The sequence below is a fragment of the Molossus molossus genome, unplaced genomic scaffold (genome assembly GCF_014108415.1).
Source record: "Molossus molossus isolate mMolMol1 unplaced genomic scaffold, mMolMol1.p scaffold_m16_p_1, whole genome shotgun sequence".
Taxonomy (NCBI): domain Eukaryota; kingdom Metazoa; phylum Chordata; class Mammalia; order Chiroptera; family Molossidae; genus Molossus; species Molossus molossus.
Genome location: NW_023425344.1, coordinates 230,919,185 through 230,935,631, shown reverse-complemented (window position 1 = coordinate 230,935,631; position 16,447 = coordinate 230,919,185). Strand labels below are relative to the sequence as shown.

Here is a 16,447-nt window from a genome sequence, read left to right as displayed (position 1 = left end):
TCAAAATACTGTATATTAACTTAGTGACCTCCCAAGATAAAATGTATTTAACTCATGAGTAAATAATTCTGAAGTAAGATTACTAAGAGCCTATTAATTAAATTTAAATAGGTCTCAATCCCCAGAACACTCAATATCTGTGCAATCGCTGACATTTTCGTCTATCACTCCCTTCTCAAAATTTCCTTTTCTGGGATTTCCTGACTGTACACTTTCCAAGTAACTCTTTGATGACTCATTTTCGGCCTCTGTTATCAGCATCTTTTCCAAATTCTAAAAAGAGGCTTACCCTAAGCATCTGATGATGGCCCTCTTTCCCCTTTTCTCTATTTCAGCTCATTTACTGCTACATCTTTATCTGTACCCTAAACACTCTCCAAAGTCCTAGGCCCCAAATCTGGATGGTCACCTGGAGCAATTCATCTAAAATTAAAATTTTCTGCAGACCCTTAAAATCAACCTGTATAAATGCAATCCCACCAATTCCTCCTCGTGACTTCCTTATTTCTGGTCACCCAATTAAAAATTTTTATAGAGCCCAGCCCATACCACACCAGAGGAGTGGTCAATATGTTGCCAGAACCAATGATTAATTCTTATTTCCCTTGACCTCCCAATACAATCTTCTTCTTGCAAGATTTACTTTTTAAGGTCTTTTTTAAAAATTAATTAATTATTATTATTATTATTTTACAGATGTCCCCCCCCCCCAGATGCCCTCCTCCTATCCCCCTGCCTCATGGCCCCAAGCATTGTTGTCTATGTCCATTGGTTACATATACATGCATATAGGTTCTTTGGTCTATCTCACCCCTCCCTCAACCCCACCCCACCTACCTCCTCTGAGGTTTGTCAGTCTGAACCATACTCCTTTCTATGTCTATGGGTCTATTTTGTTCATCAGCTTTTTTTGTTCATTATATTCCAAAAATAAGTGAGATCATGTGGTATTTGTCTTTCTTTGATTAGCTTATTTCACTTAGCATCCAGGTCCCTCCATGTCCTCTCAAAGGATAAGAGATGTTTCTTTCTTACAGCTGCATAGTGTTTCATTGTGTATATGTACCACAGCTTTTCTATATACTCATCTATTGAGATCCCATGCTCTCTTGTGTCTCCACCATTATCATCTCCTAGTTTCCTTTGTCAGTTTCTCCTCTATAAGACCCCTACTTGTGGAGAGCCCCAGAATTCTGTCTTTGGCCCTCTTCTTTATTCCAGCTACATTCTGTGTGTTTCATTACTTCAAATATCATATATATTTTGTCAATGTTCAAATTTATATCCCTAGCCCATAGATTCCCTCTGATCATCAAACATTTCCAACTGTCTTCTTGACATCTCTGCATAAAAGGCTTTTAAACTAAACATGGCTAAAACAGGAATATTGATTTCACCCTCCTTAAGCCCATTCCTCTCAACCATCTCCAGTTGGATAATATTATTACCAGTTATCTAAACCTGGAAGATATCATGGCATCACTAGCGCTGCTGTCTGAGTAGTTCTGACCTTTGCCTCCCTGGCACAAGATAGGATTGCATTGTTTTGGCCCCCCTGTGGTAGGTGGAGCTGTATGATTACTTTTGGCCAATTAGGAATTATATGTGTCTCTTTCAGGCCAAACATTTCATTGCTTCCAGTATAAAACATTTATCTTTTCCTTTTTTAATGTCAGCCACTAATGTTCCAGTTAGTAAGCTACCCTGTCATCCCATGTCCCAGGTGGAGGACAACGATAAAAATATCAAACCACCAGCCAACACACAAAGGAGATGACATGTTAGTGAGAAACAAACCGCTTTGGTTTTAAGCCTCTGATATTTTCGAGTAGTTTGTTGTCACAACACAACCTAGCATAACTTGACTAATAAAGATATCTTCAGTTACTTACCTCTCACATACTACATCTGAATCATCAGTAAGTCCTACAGACTCTACCTCCAAAATAGATCCCACATCCATCCACTTCTTACCATCTCCCTTGTTACTACTCTAATCTACATTGCTATAGTTTCTTGTCTGAATGGCAGCAATAGTCACCTACCTATCTCTGTCTCTACTGGTGCACACGATGGTCCACCCCCCATAGACCAGTCAGAGGGATTTTTCTAAATTGAGATCAGTCCCTCCCCTGCTAAAAAGTGACCTATGGCTTTTCCTTGTAATCAGATTAAAACTTCAACTCCTTACCATGACTTAAAGGCTCCACATAACTTTAGTCTCAATGCATACTTTTATATATCCCTTGAATTCAACAACCACCTACTCCTCCAGTCTTTGCTGATCCTTTAACTTCTTGTCAAGCAAGCCTCAGCTCCCTACCAACTCAACTTTCTACAAAGGATCTCCATTATCTTCTGCTCCTTCATCATGCTTCATTTCATTTCCTCTTCTCACCACATTTATTGACCACCATCTATAGTTTATATTTCTTTACTCGCTCTTTGTTTCCACCTACCAGGTGGTAAGCTATAGGAAAGCTGACACACTATTGTTGTTTGGTGATCTATGTCTAGCCTCAGCATAAAGTAATGCCCAGGGAGCTAGAAGTGAACGAGGGGAACTCTGCAAGCCTTCCCCACATTTCCATTTGTGAACGAGATGCTATCTTGGCAGAACCCAAGAGTTCCTGACAAGTAAGTTCTGATTAAGTCTTTTGTCCCAGTGAAGAACTATAAAGTCATTGAGAAGAATAGGCCCTTGGGAAATAAAGGCTTCTGCTGGTGCCAAACAATATAATCATTCATTTATCCACCCTATTAGGCCAATATGTGTGAAAGCCACGCAAGAGAAGAAAAATAAATTATTCATTCAGAAAACATTTATTGAGTAACACTAATGCCAGGAACCTACCCCAAGCTAGCTAAGGGGAGCAGCAATGCTGGTGTGGACTGGAAGCTTGCGATTATCTATGCAGGAAAGCCATGGACGCCTATGGAATATAGTGAAAGTTCAGCAAGGACTTGTAAACATTGCAGAACAAGCCATGTAGACATCTGGGGAAAGAGAACTACAGGCAGACAGACAGCAACTACCTAAGTCCTGAGCAGTCAAGTGAATGACATATTCAAAGAACATGAAAGAGGCTGATGTACCTGGGTCAGGGGGAATGCAAAGGGGCATACTGGAGGTGAGGGCAGAGAGGTGGCAGGGGCCAGATCCTACAGGGTCTCATAGCCTCCTAAGCACTTAAGCTCAGCTTCTGAGCAAGATCACTGGCGGGGGGGGGGGGGGGGGCGGTTAGCAGAGAACTTTGTATATTCCTCTTATGTTTTAAGAAGAATATTCTGGGGAAAACCCAGGTGCCAACCAGCTGCAGGTTGGGTCTAGGACGGAACTCTGGGCCCCCTCGCGTCAAACCCATGTCACTGCCCTGGGTTGTCACCTCCCAAGGAAAGTTGTGAGACCATGTCAAATAGGGAGAAATGACTATTTAACTTGAAGTTTGCTGCACAAGAGCTTGATAGGAATGGCACAAAATGGGATCAAGAAGAAAAGGCTGAAAAGGCCAAGATTATAAAGGCCGTTCAGAAAGGCAGCACAGAAGTTGCAAGAATACATGCTGAAAATGCACTCCGCCAGAAGAACCAAGCAATTAATTATTGAGAACGAGTGATAGGGTTGGTGCATGGCCACCAGAATTTAAACAGCAGTAACAATGGACATCATAACTATGTCCATGACAGGTGTAGTTAACTCTATGGATGCTACAGTGAGGAATAGGAACCTTGAAATGATTTCTGCCTTGATGGGCAAATTTGAACACTAATTTGAAACACTGGATGTGCAACCACAACAAAGGAAAGATAAAATGAATAGCACCACAACCCTAACAACACCACAAAACAAAGTAGATATGCCACCTCAAGAAATGGCAGATGGCCCTGGCCAGGTGGCTCAGTTTGTTGGAGCATTGTCCTGTACACCAAAAGGTTGCAGGTACGATTCCTAGTCGGGGCACATACCTAGGATGAGGGTTCATTCCCCGGTCAGAGGGCATGGACAGGAGGCAATAGATCAATGTTTCTCTTTCACAGTGATGTTTCTTTCTCTCTCTCTCTCCTCTTCCCTCCTCTCTCCAGTCTTTTCTCTCCAAAAAGACCAATAAAAACATATCTTTGGGTGAGGATTAAACATTTTTTAAAAATTAACAGAGAAAGAAATGGCAGATGAAGCTGGCCCTGATCTCAAGATGGAACTACCACAGGGTCAGACAGAATCTGTTGCCTCCAGCACTGCTTCCAGAGAACAGGATGGTGTATCACAGAGAACTGCTCATCCACACGCTCGTGTCATGAAAAGAACTGGTGCTTTTGTTTACTTCACCTGCTCCTGAAACAGTTCACATGTATCTACAGATAAGTTGCACTGCAGCTATACTAAGAACACCATGTACTGCAGAATGCTTATGCACTATTTATACATAATGCTTTCTTTTGCTATGTTGTACTTTGCAATACTTAAAGAAATTCCAGATGATTTCCACCTTGACAGATCTTACAGTTTTGTGTATTATGTTGAAAAGTGTGACGGACAAGTGTTTTGTTTGTTTGGTTGGTTGGTTGGTTGGTTGTTTTTTTTTTGTAGATAACTTGAACCAAGCTACCATTAGCTTGTTGTATATGAAGTATCTTCCTCAAAATTTGCATCAAAAATCTAGCAACAAAGTACTACAAAAGAACTTAGAGAATAAAGGTGTTTGTTTCATTTCAATTTGAAGTTGTTTTAAATCTCTGCATTCACATATGATACATGCAAGTAAAAGCAGGGAAAATATGTTTACTTAACTTGCTTACATAGGTAAACACTTCATGTAGTGTCATATGATGATATTTTTTGTGTTTTGTGTGTGTTTTTGCTGTTTAAGCACAAATGCGGTTGACTTTTATTCTCTGTTCATCAGCTTTTACATTTAGATTATTATTGAAATTTTTACTCACTGATTTAATGACTATTATTTGAATTCCTGAAATTTGAAAAAAAAATTTTTTATAGATAATTTTCCAGGAAAACCCTACAACATTAAATTAAAGAAATTAAGGTTTGCTCAATATTTAATTTTTTTCTTTGCTAAATATCACTGTTGCTAAGACTCAAATAAATCTTTCATACTTTCAAATGAAATTGAAATACATTTTAAATGATTCTCCTATATCTACTCTACCCTTGGTATGCTGTATTTTAAAAGATTCATTTACATGGCCTTAACATCATTTGTATTTTCATAGAATTGTTGATTGCTTTTTGAGAATCCTGGCCTACATTTTTAAACCAACCAACAACAAAAAAATAACAAAGAAAAAAAAATTGAGTCAACTCAAGTTATAACTACCATAAGCTCTGGTAAAATGTGCCTGTCCTTTTATCTTAAGAAAAAACTCTTTAATAGCTGGAAGAAACGAAGTAGAAATAAAAGTTAGAATGAAATGTTTTGCCTAGCCATGTAAATAACTTCTAGACCAATGGCAGTTGGGTGTAAACATAGAGGACGGGGACACGGAAAAGCCCTAAGGTCAGAAGAAGACTGGAAGGCCAAAAGTCTTGGGGGAAAGCATCTGATGGCCAACTATACCACTTTCCATCTCTCCAGAAACAGCTCTGTGTTACGCATCCGAAATGAACGAAATGCCTGCAATTTTCAGTCTCAAATGTGGAGAAGTGACTAAGTTCTATTTTAGCTAGCATTCTACTAATCTTGGGTAAGTAGATAAGATGTTTTTCATTACTTAGTGCATGATTGAGCTATGAAAGAATTTTAATATTTCATTAAGTTCTCCTGAAGATCATATCTGTTTAGAAACTCTTTCCATTGTTAAGTCATGAAGGCATTCACAGCGCAATCATAGAGGCTTTTTTGCTGAGTAGTCACCATTCTCATGTTTCCTATTGTAAATGAGAGTGTGTACACACGAAGATTATTTCCACTTGTTAATGAAATAAGAAATTACTCTTTTGCTAAGTTTCCATTAAACCTATTTCACTTTCTTGATACTTGACTATATGGTACGGCAATCTCCCATTGTGGTTATAATTGATGCTCTGACCTTTCTACCGGAAGGGTAAGTTTGTTTATAAGGGAACATCCTGGGGAGGCACAGAAGAGATTATTCCTGGCTAAAATAGCTATGAAATAGAGTTATCTTATTTTTAATTGGGGGTAACTGTGGCTTTTGTTCTTTTGAATTCATTGAAAATTGTTAAACTGTGGGGGGAAAATGAAGACTATTCTGGCTGCTAGGGAGCTATATAGCCTTAAAGAGGAATGAGAACCAGGGCTTAAAAACAGAAGCAGGAGAGTGTTTAGAGGATCATTGCAGTGACTAGGGAGAAAAGATGGTGGCCTGGACTACAGTGTCACTCTTTAGAGTCTTTGCTGACCCCAGATTGCCCTACTGGCCCCTCCTCTGTGATCCTTAAGCTTAGTGACAATGCCTCACTAAAGCATTTCTCAAATTGCATTATAACCATTTGTTTACTTGTGTTTCCCTGACCAGAGTTAGAGCTCTTCAGCAAAAAGGACACATCTTAACTGTCTTTTCACCTTTGCCTCCATACATTAGGTGCAAAAACATGAATGAATGAACCTGAAATATATAAAGCATAATACAAAGTCAATTTGCTTATAGCAAAATAATCGGTACAGTGGAGCTGCACCATGTTTATGTATGAGTTACACAAATGCAGCTGTCCAAACTCAAGGGAAAATGAGAGAGGATGAGAATTTTTTACTTACCACCTAATCTTTTGCCTTATCCCACGTAAACCTAGCCTTCAAATCTCCTGAAAAGAGATGCCTCAGCAGAAGTACAAAGAGAAAGCAGCAATATTAACCCTTGGTTTTCATGCTTTCAAGGGACCTGGACTTTTAGGAGTAGTTTAAAAGCCTTGTCAAGTTGACTGGAAGCAGTTTTTTCACCTCCTGTGCCAATGTTAGAATGTAATCTCTGCCCTGGACAGTTTGGCTCAGCTGTGCAGTGGTTCTCAACCTGTGGGTCGCAACCCCTTTGGAAGTCGAATGACCCTTTCACAGGGGTCGCCTAAGACATAACAGTAGCAAAATTACAATTATGAAGTAGCAACAAAAATAATTTTATAGTTGGGGGTCACCACAACATGAGGAACTGTATTAAAGGGTCATGGCATTAAGAAGGTTGAGAACCACTGGGTTAGAGCATTGGCCTGCGGACCAGAGTCCCGGGTTCAGTTTCCGCCAAGGGCACCTACCTCGGTTGCAGTTTGTCCCCGGCCCTGGTTGGGGTCGTGTGGGTGGCAACCACTCGATATCTCTCTCTCACATTGATGTTTCCCTCTCTCTTCCCCCCTCTCTCCCTCCCACTCTATCTGAAGATAAATACAAAAAATGTCCTCGGGTGAGGATAAAAAAAACAAGAATGTAATCTCCACATAAACTGTGGGTCTACTGTGCCAACCTCTAAAGCAGTGGTTCTCAAACTTCCTAATGCCGCGACCCTTTAATACAGTTCCTCATGTTGTGGTGACCCCAACCATAACTGTAATTTTACTACTGCTATGAATTGTAATGTAAATATCTGATATGCAGGATGTATTTTCATTGTTATAAATTGAACAGAATTAATACATAGTGATTAATCACAAAAATAATATGTAATTATATATTGTGAAATATTTATTTCTAATTACAAATAAATGAAATTTTGTCTTGAAGCATGGTGTAGCATGGGTAACAGTCTTAACATAACAACAGTAAACTACATTGCTACATTTTGCGACAGTATGCGTAAAAAGCCATCGTCAGTGCAAAGGTTGAGATTGCTTCTTTCTCACCAGATCAGAAATTCTCGGGGCAGTCTTTGCAAGAGCACAACAAAGATTATCTTCCACAACAAGTCTACTTCTGTATTTAGACTTGATAACCAACAAGCTGGAAAACCTTGTTTCACAAAGTTATGTTATTGGAAATGGAAGAAGAAGGCACAACACAGTCTCAGACAGAACAGGATATGACTGCAAACACTTGATCCAGAATTTTGTAACTGGCATTGTAGAGAAATCAGTTCTCGCTGCATTGTTTATAAGAAGTTCAATGAACTCCTCTTGTGCTGTCTCAGGAACATCTTCAACTTTGACTGTGAATGGGCTTCTGGCAAGTGCGAATGGGGTGTCAGGTAGATTTGGAAAGGACGATGAAATTTCGTTTGCAAGCATGTGCAAGTGTTCTTTCACAGAAATTATCATCGTAATCCTTTTGTCTGGTTCAATGTCATGTTTCTCAAAGAAAGCAGATAAGGTAGGCAACATGTAAATTTTATTTTTATCCAATATTTTTGCCAAAGCTGAAGTTTCATTTGGAATGATCAGATATTTTCAGACAAATTGAGGCATATTGCATTTGGTCCTTGCAGTGATAAATTCAACTCATTCAAGATGGCAAAGATGTCAGTCAAGTAAGCTATTTTCTGCAGTTCACCTTTATCATTGAAAAGTGCTTTGAACTGTGGTCTTACTTTCTGATTTAAAAGAAATGTTTTGAGTTCATCATTTAGCTCAAAAAACACGTTTGAAAACTTTTCCTGTCAACAACCATCTCACTTCGGTGTGAAATAGAGCATTGTTTGGTGCAACCAACTCATTGCACAGTTGCGAAAACAGTCTACTATTTAAAGTGTTCGCCTTTACAAAATTGACAGAACTTATGATGCTTTTCATTACTTCTTGTAACTCTTGTGGAAGATGCTGCCACAAGAGTTACAAGAAGTAATGAAAAGCATCATAAGTTCTGTCAATTTTGTAAAGGCGGCATCTTCATTGCTAAAATTTGCCGATGAATCATACAGTGAGTTCTATTGACTTTTGGTGACTCATTCAGTACAAAACGTTGAACTCCAGATAGACATCCTAGCATAGCTGGAGCACCATCTGTGCAAACACCACAAATCTTTTCCCAAGAGATCATATGGTCTTTCAGAAATGAAACAACTGTGTCAAATACATCACGTGCAGTTGTTGTTTCAAGAGGTTTGCAAAAAAAAGAAAGTCATCTTTAAAGTCACCATCATTAATACACCTCACGTAAACCAGTAACTGTGAACAGTTTGCGACATCTGTAGATTCATCAAGCTGGATGCTAAATATTGGAAGTGGAGCAGATTTAATTTCCTGGATTACCTGATCAAGAATATCAGCAGACATGTCATCTATTCTTCTGCAGACAGTGTCGTTAGATAAAAAATTGCACTCAAGTTTGTAACAAATTCATCTCTGATAATAAGTCAAACAATGTCTTTGGCTGCTGGCAACAGTAAATACTCAGCAATGGTGTGAGGTTTCATAACTCTGGTGATTCTGAGTACCACTAAATATGAAGCTTCAATGGCTGCTACATTTTGTTTGTGGTACTTGCTACCAGTGTCAAGTCTGCCTTTCTTGAATACATCAGCTTTGCTTCTAAAATAGTTGGTATCCTTGCCAGCAAAGCTCAGATGCTTGCCATCAAAATGGCATTTTAGTTTGTTTGGCTTCATAGATTCAACTGATAGAACTTCACAACATATAACACATTGCAGTTTCTCAATTTCTGCTGTAATTATTGAGGTAAAACCATACTGTAAAAAATTCTCACTATATTATATTTTCTTAACGTTCTTTTCTACATGATCCATTGTCATGGGATGGTTTGCTAATTAAAATAATATATAACAATAGCTTTAAAAATACAAAAGATGATACATGGCATAGTTTAGTCAATACAGTTCATTAAAGTTTCCTATGATTTGCCATTCTGTTTTGTTTTGTATTTTTGCATACCTGTTACTATCACAAGGGGGCAGTGTTCACATCAACCACAGCTGAATATAAAAAGACCGATCAGCATTCAGATTAAGTTCCCATGGTATAGATAATTTTTTTGGCAGTACTTGATGATTTTAAGTACCTGATTTTACATTTAACCAGTAATTATAATTCATAAAGTGTCATTTTACCTCCAATGCTGCTGCTTTCAACATAGTAGCTGCTTTTAACAGAGTAGCTGCTCTCTACACAGTAGTTGCTCTCTACACATGTGTGACTGTTCCACATAAATACATTATGGCACCAACCCTGTCACATACACCTGTAGTTGTACAGGGTGTATGTGATGGGGTTGGTGCAATAATGTCTTCACGCCGAATACTTGTATGTGGGTGTATCTGCATGTGGGCAGTCCCACCTGGAGAAGGATAGAGAAGCAGTGTCTCAGTTCCTAAGACCATCGGAAATATGTGTTTTCCGATGGTCTTAGGTGACCCCTGTGAAAGGGTCGTTCGACCCCCAAAGGGGTCGCGACTCACAGGTTGAGAACCGCTGCTCTAAAGGTTTCTGTACTCCTCACATCTAGAGCCTGATGGCAACACTTGCCCAGGATCCATGAACCCTGGCTGTTACATCCTGGCTCCCTTGTAAGATCTTCCAGCTCCAGGATCAGTATGTTAATGCAGTCAGTGAAGAGAGGCCCCCAAACGAGATACTGTCCATTATCAACCACAAAGTCCAAAGGTTTAAAAAGAGGACAAGACCTCATCCCACCCCTCCCCCATATGAATAATGAAAAATGAGAATCATTATTCAGTAGATGCCATTATCCATCTTTGGGTGTTCTCCAAATAAAACATCCTTAGAAAGTATTTATAGAAATCGTGCTAGTGTGATTAAGGTATCTGTCTAATTTTCACTAGGGAATCATTCATCTAAGCTCACCAATATAAAATAAATGGCAAATTTGGAAATTTAAGTGTGTTGTAAATTACGAAGCCAATCATGACAAGATATTCTGCTGATCAATAAAGAATTCTAAAGGGACACTTGGAAAGTAAGCTTTTGTCTAAAAGCATTCACTTCCCTAAAGTCCATCGTTTTCTACAACTTGGCCCCCAGCTACGTTAAGCACAAATAAGTGCCCCTCCTATCCTAGAATACACTCACTCTCACTAATACAGTGCATTCTGCTCAGATCGCTCCATCTATCTGAGTTGCAATCACCTGTCAATACCTATCTATCTGTATTTACTTAATTTTATTTAGTCTGCCCTTCTATATTCCACTGGGCACTCCATTGCAATAAGAATAGTGCACCATGTTCTTCTAAAAGAAACATCCCTTAAATGGACTAGCGCCTCTTGCTCTGATTTTATAACTCAAATGGTGGACAAACTGCCTCAAGGTGAATGACTGAGTTTCACAGGTATGAGGAAAGGGGTGCTCTAGATTGTTCATATGTTTTTCAGTCTCTAGAGCAGTGGTGTCCAATGGAAATATAATTTAAGTCACATATGTAATTCAAAATTTTCTAGTAGCCACATTTTTTAAAAAGTAAAAAGCAACAGGTAACATTAATTTTAATAATACAATCTAATCTAACATATGCAAATATTTTATCACAACATGGAATCAACATAACAAATAATCTATCAGATATCTTACTGTTTTGTTGTTGTTCTTGTTTTTGTTTTACTAAATGTTCAAAATGCAGTGTGTATTTTACACTTCAGCACACCTCAGCTCTGACCAGGCCCACTTCAAGAGCTCAGTAACCAGATGTGCTTGTGGCTACTGTATTGGACAACAAAGCTCAGAATGATTTTCCTCCATGGTAATTTACTATGTTGGTATCCTGATATATTACTCCTTTACTAGTGAGACTTTTTTAGTCTGCAAAACAATTTATCATTTTCTGATAATTCTTGATAAACCGCTAGTGAGGTAGTAGAGTATAATGGTTACCAATATAGGCTCTGGACCCAGGCTTATGAATTTAAATCCCAGTTCCAACCCTTAACTCACTGAATGGCCTTGAGCAAACCATCTTTGTGCTTTGATTTTCATTATTTCCTCCCCAGTGGCAATGTAGTACTTCTCTCTTAGAGTTAGTGTCCATTTTAGATGAGTTCCTAATATCATCACTTAGAAACCTGCTTAGTATATTAGAAGTAATCAATTAATTGTTGACTACTACTTCTAATTCTTATTCTTCATTGTTATTATTAGCTAAAATTGAAATTATTATTAGCTAAAATTATTATTATTATTATTATTATTATTGTTACTAGATAAAATTAAAATCTGAAGCTGCTAGACTGAGGATCAGGCTGTGGCTGAGACAATTTCATAAGCGTACAGTCAGCCACCTTACTGAGGACCCCCTCCAACAACTCAGTGACTGCAGAGCTGCCACACGCTTTAGGGTCCTTGCTTGTTTCCCTCAGTGTGAGCACCTGCCTGCCTTCCTGCCCCAGCCCCTGCACCAGCCATCCCTCCTGCTGATGCTCTGTGATGCAGGCAGGCCCACACTCCTCCAAGGCTCTAGAGAAACTAGACAGGACAACCAATGAGTGGACAATTGAAGAATAGTCAGAGCATGGACCACCAGGTCCAGATTGGTTTCAGCACATCCCACCCAATTCCATGCTGGAATGAACCTCAAAGGGGTATCAATTATGAATGAAGGGGAGGAGCACGTCCTCCAGAGCAGCTTCTCCTCTCCGTCACTGGCAACAGGACACACGTGGGGTGGGAATGAGAAATGAACCAGGAGACCCGCTTTCCCAAAAACAATCCTTGTGAATCGGTCAGCTGCTTTGGGAGGTCTAGATTTAGGCTTAAATCTTGAATGAAATAATCCAAGTCCATTCCTCTCTGAATGTCACAACCTGGAAATGATTTAGGACCAAAGTGGGGGTGGGACACAGTTTCCTCCTCTGTCTTTCTCAAGGGACCTGAGGTCTTCACAAATAATTTACAAACCACTTACCTGAAGTATTGCACTGATATTGAAAACATGGGCAGGGTCTTGCTATAAAAATTCAGAAAACCCCCAGTTCCAATCCTTCTTATTTCTATTTTTTTCTCTTATGGTAGTTGTGTTCACATGGCAAATAGTTTTCTAAAGCACAGCAAAGGTAGAAGTAAAGCTACTTCTCCAGGACATCTACCCATGGATGCTGATATCCCCTCCAGATGAGGACAGGGCCTTGAAATGCCACCTTCAGATCAAGAGCCAGGAAATTTCAGTATGAAAATATGTATTTAAATGGACATGCAGCAATTATCAATGTCAGTTCTTTCAGACAGGGACTCCCGATCATATAAGTCAGGATCATGAGAAGTAAGCTCCCCAAAATGATTTGGAGGGACTCAACCCCAAATGAATGGAGTCTCTCGCAGCTGCTTGCTGTTATGAAGAACCCTGGGTGCCAAGTAAAGCTGTATTAGGAAACATTATATCTGTTCCTTCACTATGCAGTCACCATGTTTCCAGTAATACTTTTATCCCTGGGTAATTAACTCAGAAATTAAATAAAGTGTGTTTATGGTCCCTTCCTGCCAATGCACAGCCAACTTGAAATACTAGGGTATCAGGTTAGGGTGCATGTTCTCCAATTATGGACAAGCTGATTCAGGAGGTGGACCATCATCTCAGGCACTGAGGTGCTCTTTGTGGACAAAAGGGGGCCACCTTCTAACCTGACTAGCTCAGGGAAGGCCTGGGTGGAGGCCTTGCAAACTAATTCAGAGACCCAAAGTTACCACAAAGGATGGTATAAAATTAAAACTTTTAACTAAAAGCAGTTTATGACAGGTAGTCATGTTCTAGGCTAGAATCTTCCCTGGCAAAAGTCAATCTTTCCCTTAACTGTTGTTTCTAGTCTTTTTGCATCTATGATAACATATCTTTGGAATGTCAAAGTAATTTTCCTTTCCCCAGACCTCTCAAAGCACAGATACTAATCTGCGGAGACCACAAATCCCTCATTTTTATTGAGTTAATTGTTGACTGTTAACTATCCTGTACTCACCTATGTATAAGATGTATGTGTCTATCATTTTACTTTTCATCCAATCCCGGACATTCCCCTGCTTTGCTTCCTCCCACCTCCCTAGTCTATCACCAATGGATTTCATGTAACCCACGTGCATCTTCTCTTTTGATTGTAATGTACAAAATAACGTGCAAAACTGCCGTTCTCTGGAGCATTATCTCAGTCTGTTGAGATTTTGCTTCCCAATAACTGTTAACAGTTTGGCTCAGATAAACTCACAAAAGTTCTCCATTGCTTTTAATGTTTCTTATGTTGACGTCTTAAACCTGAGAAAGCCACTTACTGACATCAGTAAAGGACAACAAAGGAGCCATTGGCACAAGTTGATAAAACCAAACCACTCTGCTGGGGGTTGCTGTAAATCAAGGAACTATTAAAATGAGGTTACTCTGCATCCATGGCAAACCAGAGAGAGAGGGTGGGGCACAGGAAAAGAGGGACCTGGTTTCAGATTCAGAATTCATTGGGAACACCAGTCTTTATCTGCTGGTGTATCAAATGCAGCCCAATCCAAAATTCAGTGTTATAAGCTCTGATCAAGAACCTGTCATCTCTTTTTGAGAAAAAAAGGACAGGGACTCAAAGACTTCAAAAGTCCCTTCCTTGGCTAAGAGTTCATGGTTCACTGAATGACTTCAGTGTCTATATGTGTTCATGTCATTTTTCCTGAAAACTATTTCCAAGAGTTTGAAAATAAATAACAGTCTTTTCTTTGTATGAGAAAAATTGAATTTTGAATAGGTTCCTTAAAGATAGAAAAAAATTTTCTAAAATTTTTGACAACTTGGCAAATGAGCAAAGTAAGCATAACTAGCCAAAATGGATACAATATTTAGGGAAAATTATTTTAATATGCTAAGCAGTACATAAAATTTTCCCAATAGTCTCAGGGCCAATAACTATGATCTTTAAAAGTGGCTTTTTTCTAGAGGGACAAGGGTGATTGCTAAAAGCAGTAAAGCAATGCTGAGAAAAGGAAGTTCTCATATTAGTGACGGCCTGGCCTGCTGCTGAGCCCCTTTCTCCTCTGTGATACACATTTTACCTTGTCACAGGACTGCCTCCATAAACACTACGTTTGTCATTCTCAGTGTGGCTACAAGTGAGCTGGCTACATAGAAACAATGACAAAAAGAATTTGTTATTTTCTTTATGTTGTTCTGTTTATGACACTCTATAAACAGAATCCAACCTAATCGTTAGGCGAATCTGCTGCCCTTCTCCCCATGCATTCCCCATGTTCTACGCACACTCAAATACTTGTCTGTGGAAAATGACACTTCTGTATATTTGACTTAGTCTGTTGCTTTAATGAATATTCTTTCCCTATCTCTTCTGTCTGGCAAAACCATGGCCAATTTTCAGATTTGCTTTAAGCTTTCTCCAAGTAAAATACATGGTTCCTTCCTCTTGGCTAATATAATAGTTCCAAAAACTTTTTATTTAATGAAAACAGAAATCCACAAAAGTGCACCAAAGGTCAACACCTCCAGTAATTTTCAGAGTGATCATCTTTATACACTCACCATCCAGATCAGGAAATAAAACAGTACCAGCACCCAAGCAGCCCCCCTCCAGCTCCTCTCAACCCATTCTTCTTCAAAGATAACCGATTTAGAACACCTTAGATTAGTTTACCCTGCTTTAAACTCTATATAAAAGGGAAAATATAATATATATTCTTCTGTGTCAGGCTTGTTTTACTCAATCTCACGTTTGTGAGATTTATCTGTGTTGTTGCACATCATTCATTCACTTTTTACTGTTATGTAACATTGCATTTTGTGACTATAACACAGTATTTACTCTATGTTCAAGGCCATTCGGGTTGCTTCCAGCCTGGGGCCATTTTACTGTGCTAAGCAACATGTTTGCATGCCTATTTTAATGTGCATATGTGTGTGATTTTGTTGGCCTATACCTAGGCCTGGATTTGCTGGATCACAGGGTCTGCATAATCAGCTTTAGTAGATAATGTCAAAATATTTTCCAAAATACTTGGACAACCAATCCCAATGTATGAGAGTTTCAGTGGTCTCCCCCTCTCCAACATTGCTTTTCTCAAGTCTTTTACTTTTTTTTGATTTTTTTAATCTTCACACAAGGATATTTTTTTGTTGCATTTATTTTCAGCTAGAGCAGGAGGGAGAAAGGGTGGGAAGAGAGAGAGAGAGAAATATCAATGCAAGAGAGACACACCGACTGGTTGCTATTTGCATGACCCCAACCGGGGCCGGGACAAACTGAAACCAAGGTACATGCCCTTAGCACAGTGGTTCTCAACCTTCCTAATGCCGCGACCCTTTAACGCAGTTCCTCATGTTGTGTGTGGGTGTATCTGCATGTGGGCGGACCCACCTGGAGACGGATAGAGAATCAGTGTCTCAGTTCCTAAGACCATCAGAAATATGTGTTTTCTGATGGTCTTAGGCGACCCCTGTGAAAGGGTCATTCGACCCCCAAAGGGGTCACGACCCACAGGTTGAGAACCACTGCAGAAACAAAACCTGGGACTCTCTGGTCCACAGGCTGATGCTCTAACTGCTGAGCCAAACTGGCCAGGGCAACTTTTCTCAAGTCTTTTAGATGCTTAGTGAGTACGTAGCGGTGG

The 16,447-nt window shown here is 39.4% G+C and overlaps 1 protein-coding gene and 1 pseudogene across 3 annotated transcripts in view; one reads left to right on the top strand and one right to left on the bottom strand.

Annotated features, from left to right (window-relative positions):
• Positions 1–16,447, bottom strand: part of NRXN3 (neurexin 3) — a 1,496,329-nt gene that overhangs the window by 1,085,702 nt on the left and 394,180 nt on the right. The gene's annotated exons all lie outside the window — the stretch shown is intronic.
• On the top strand, positions 3,410–4,337 carry LOC118641265 (annotated as a pseudogene).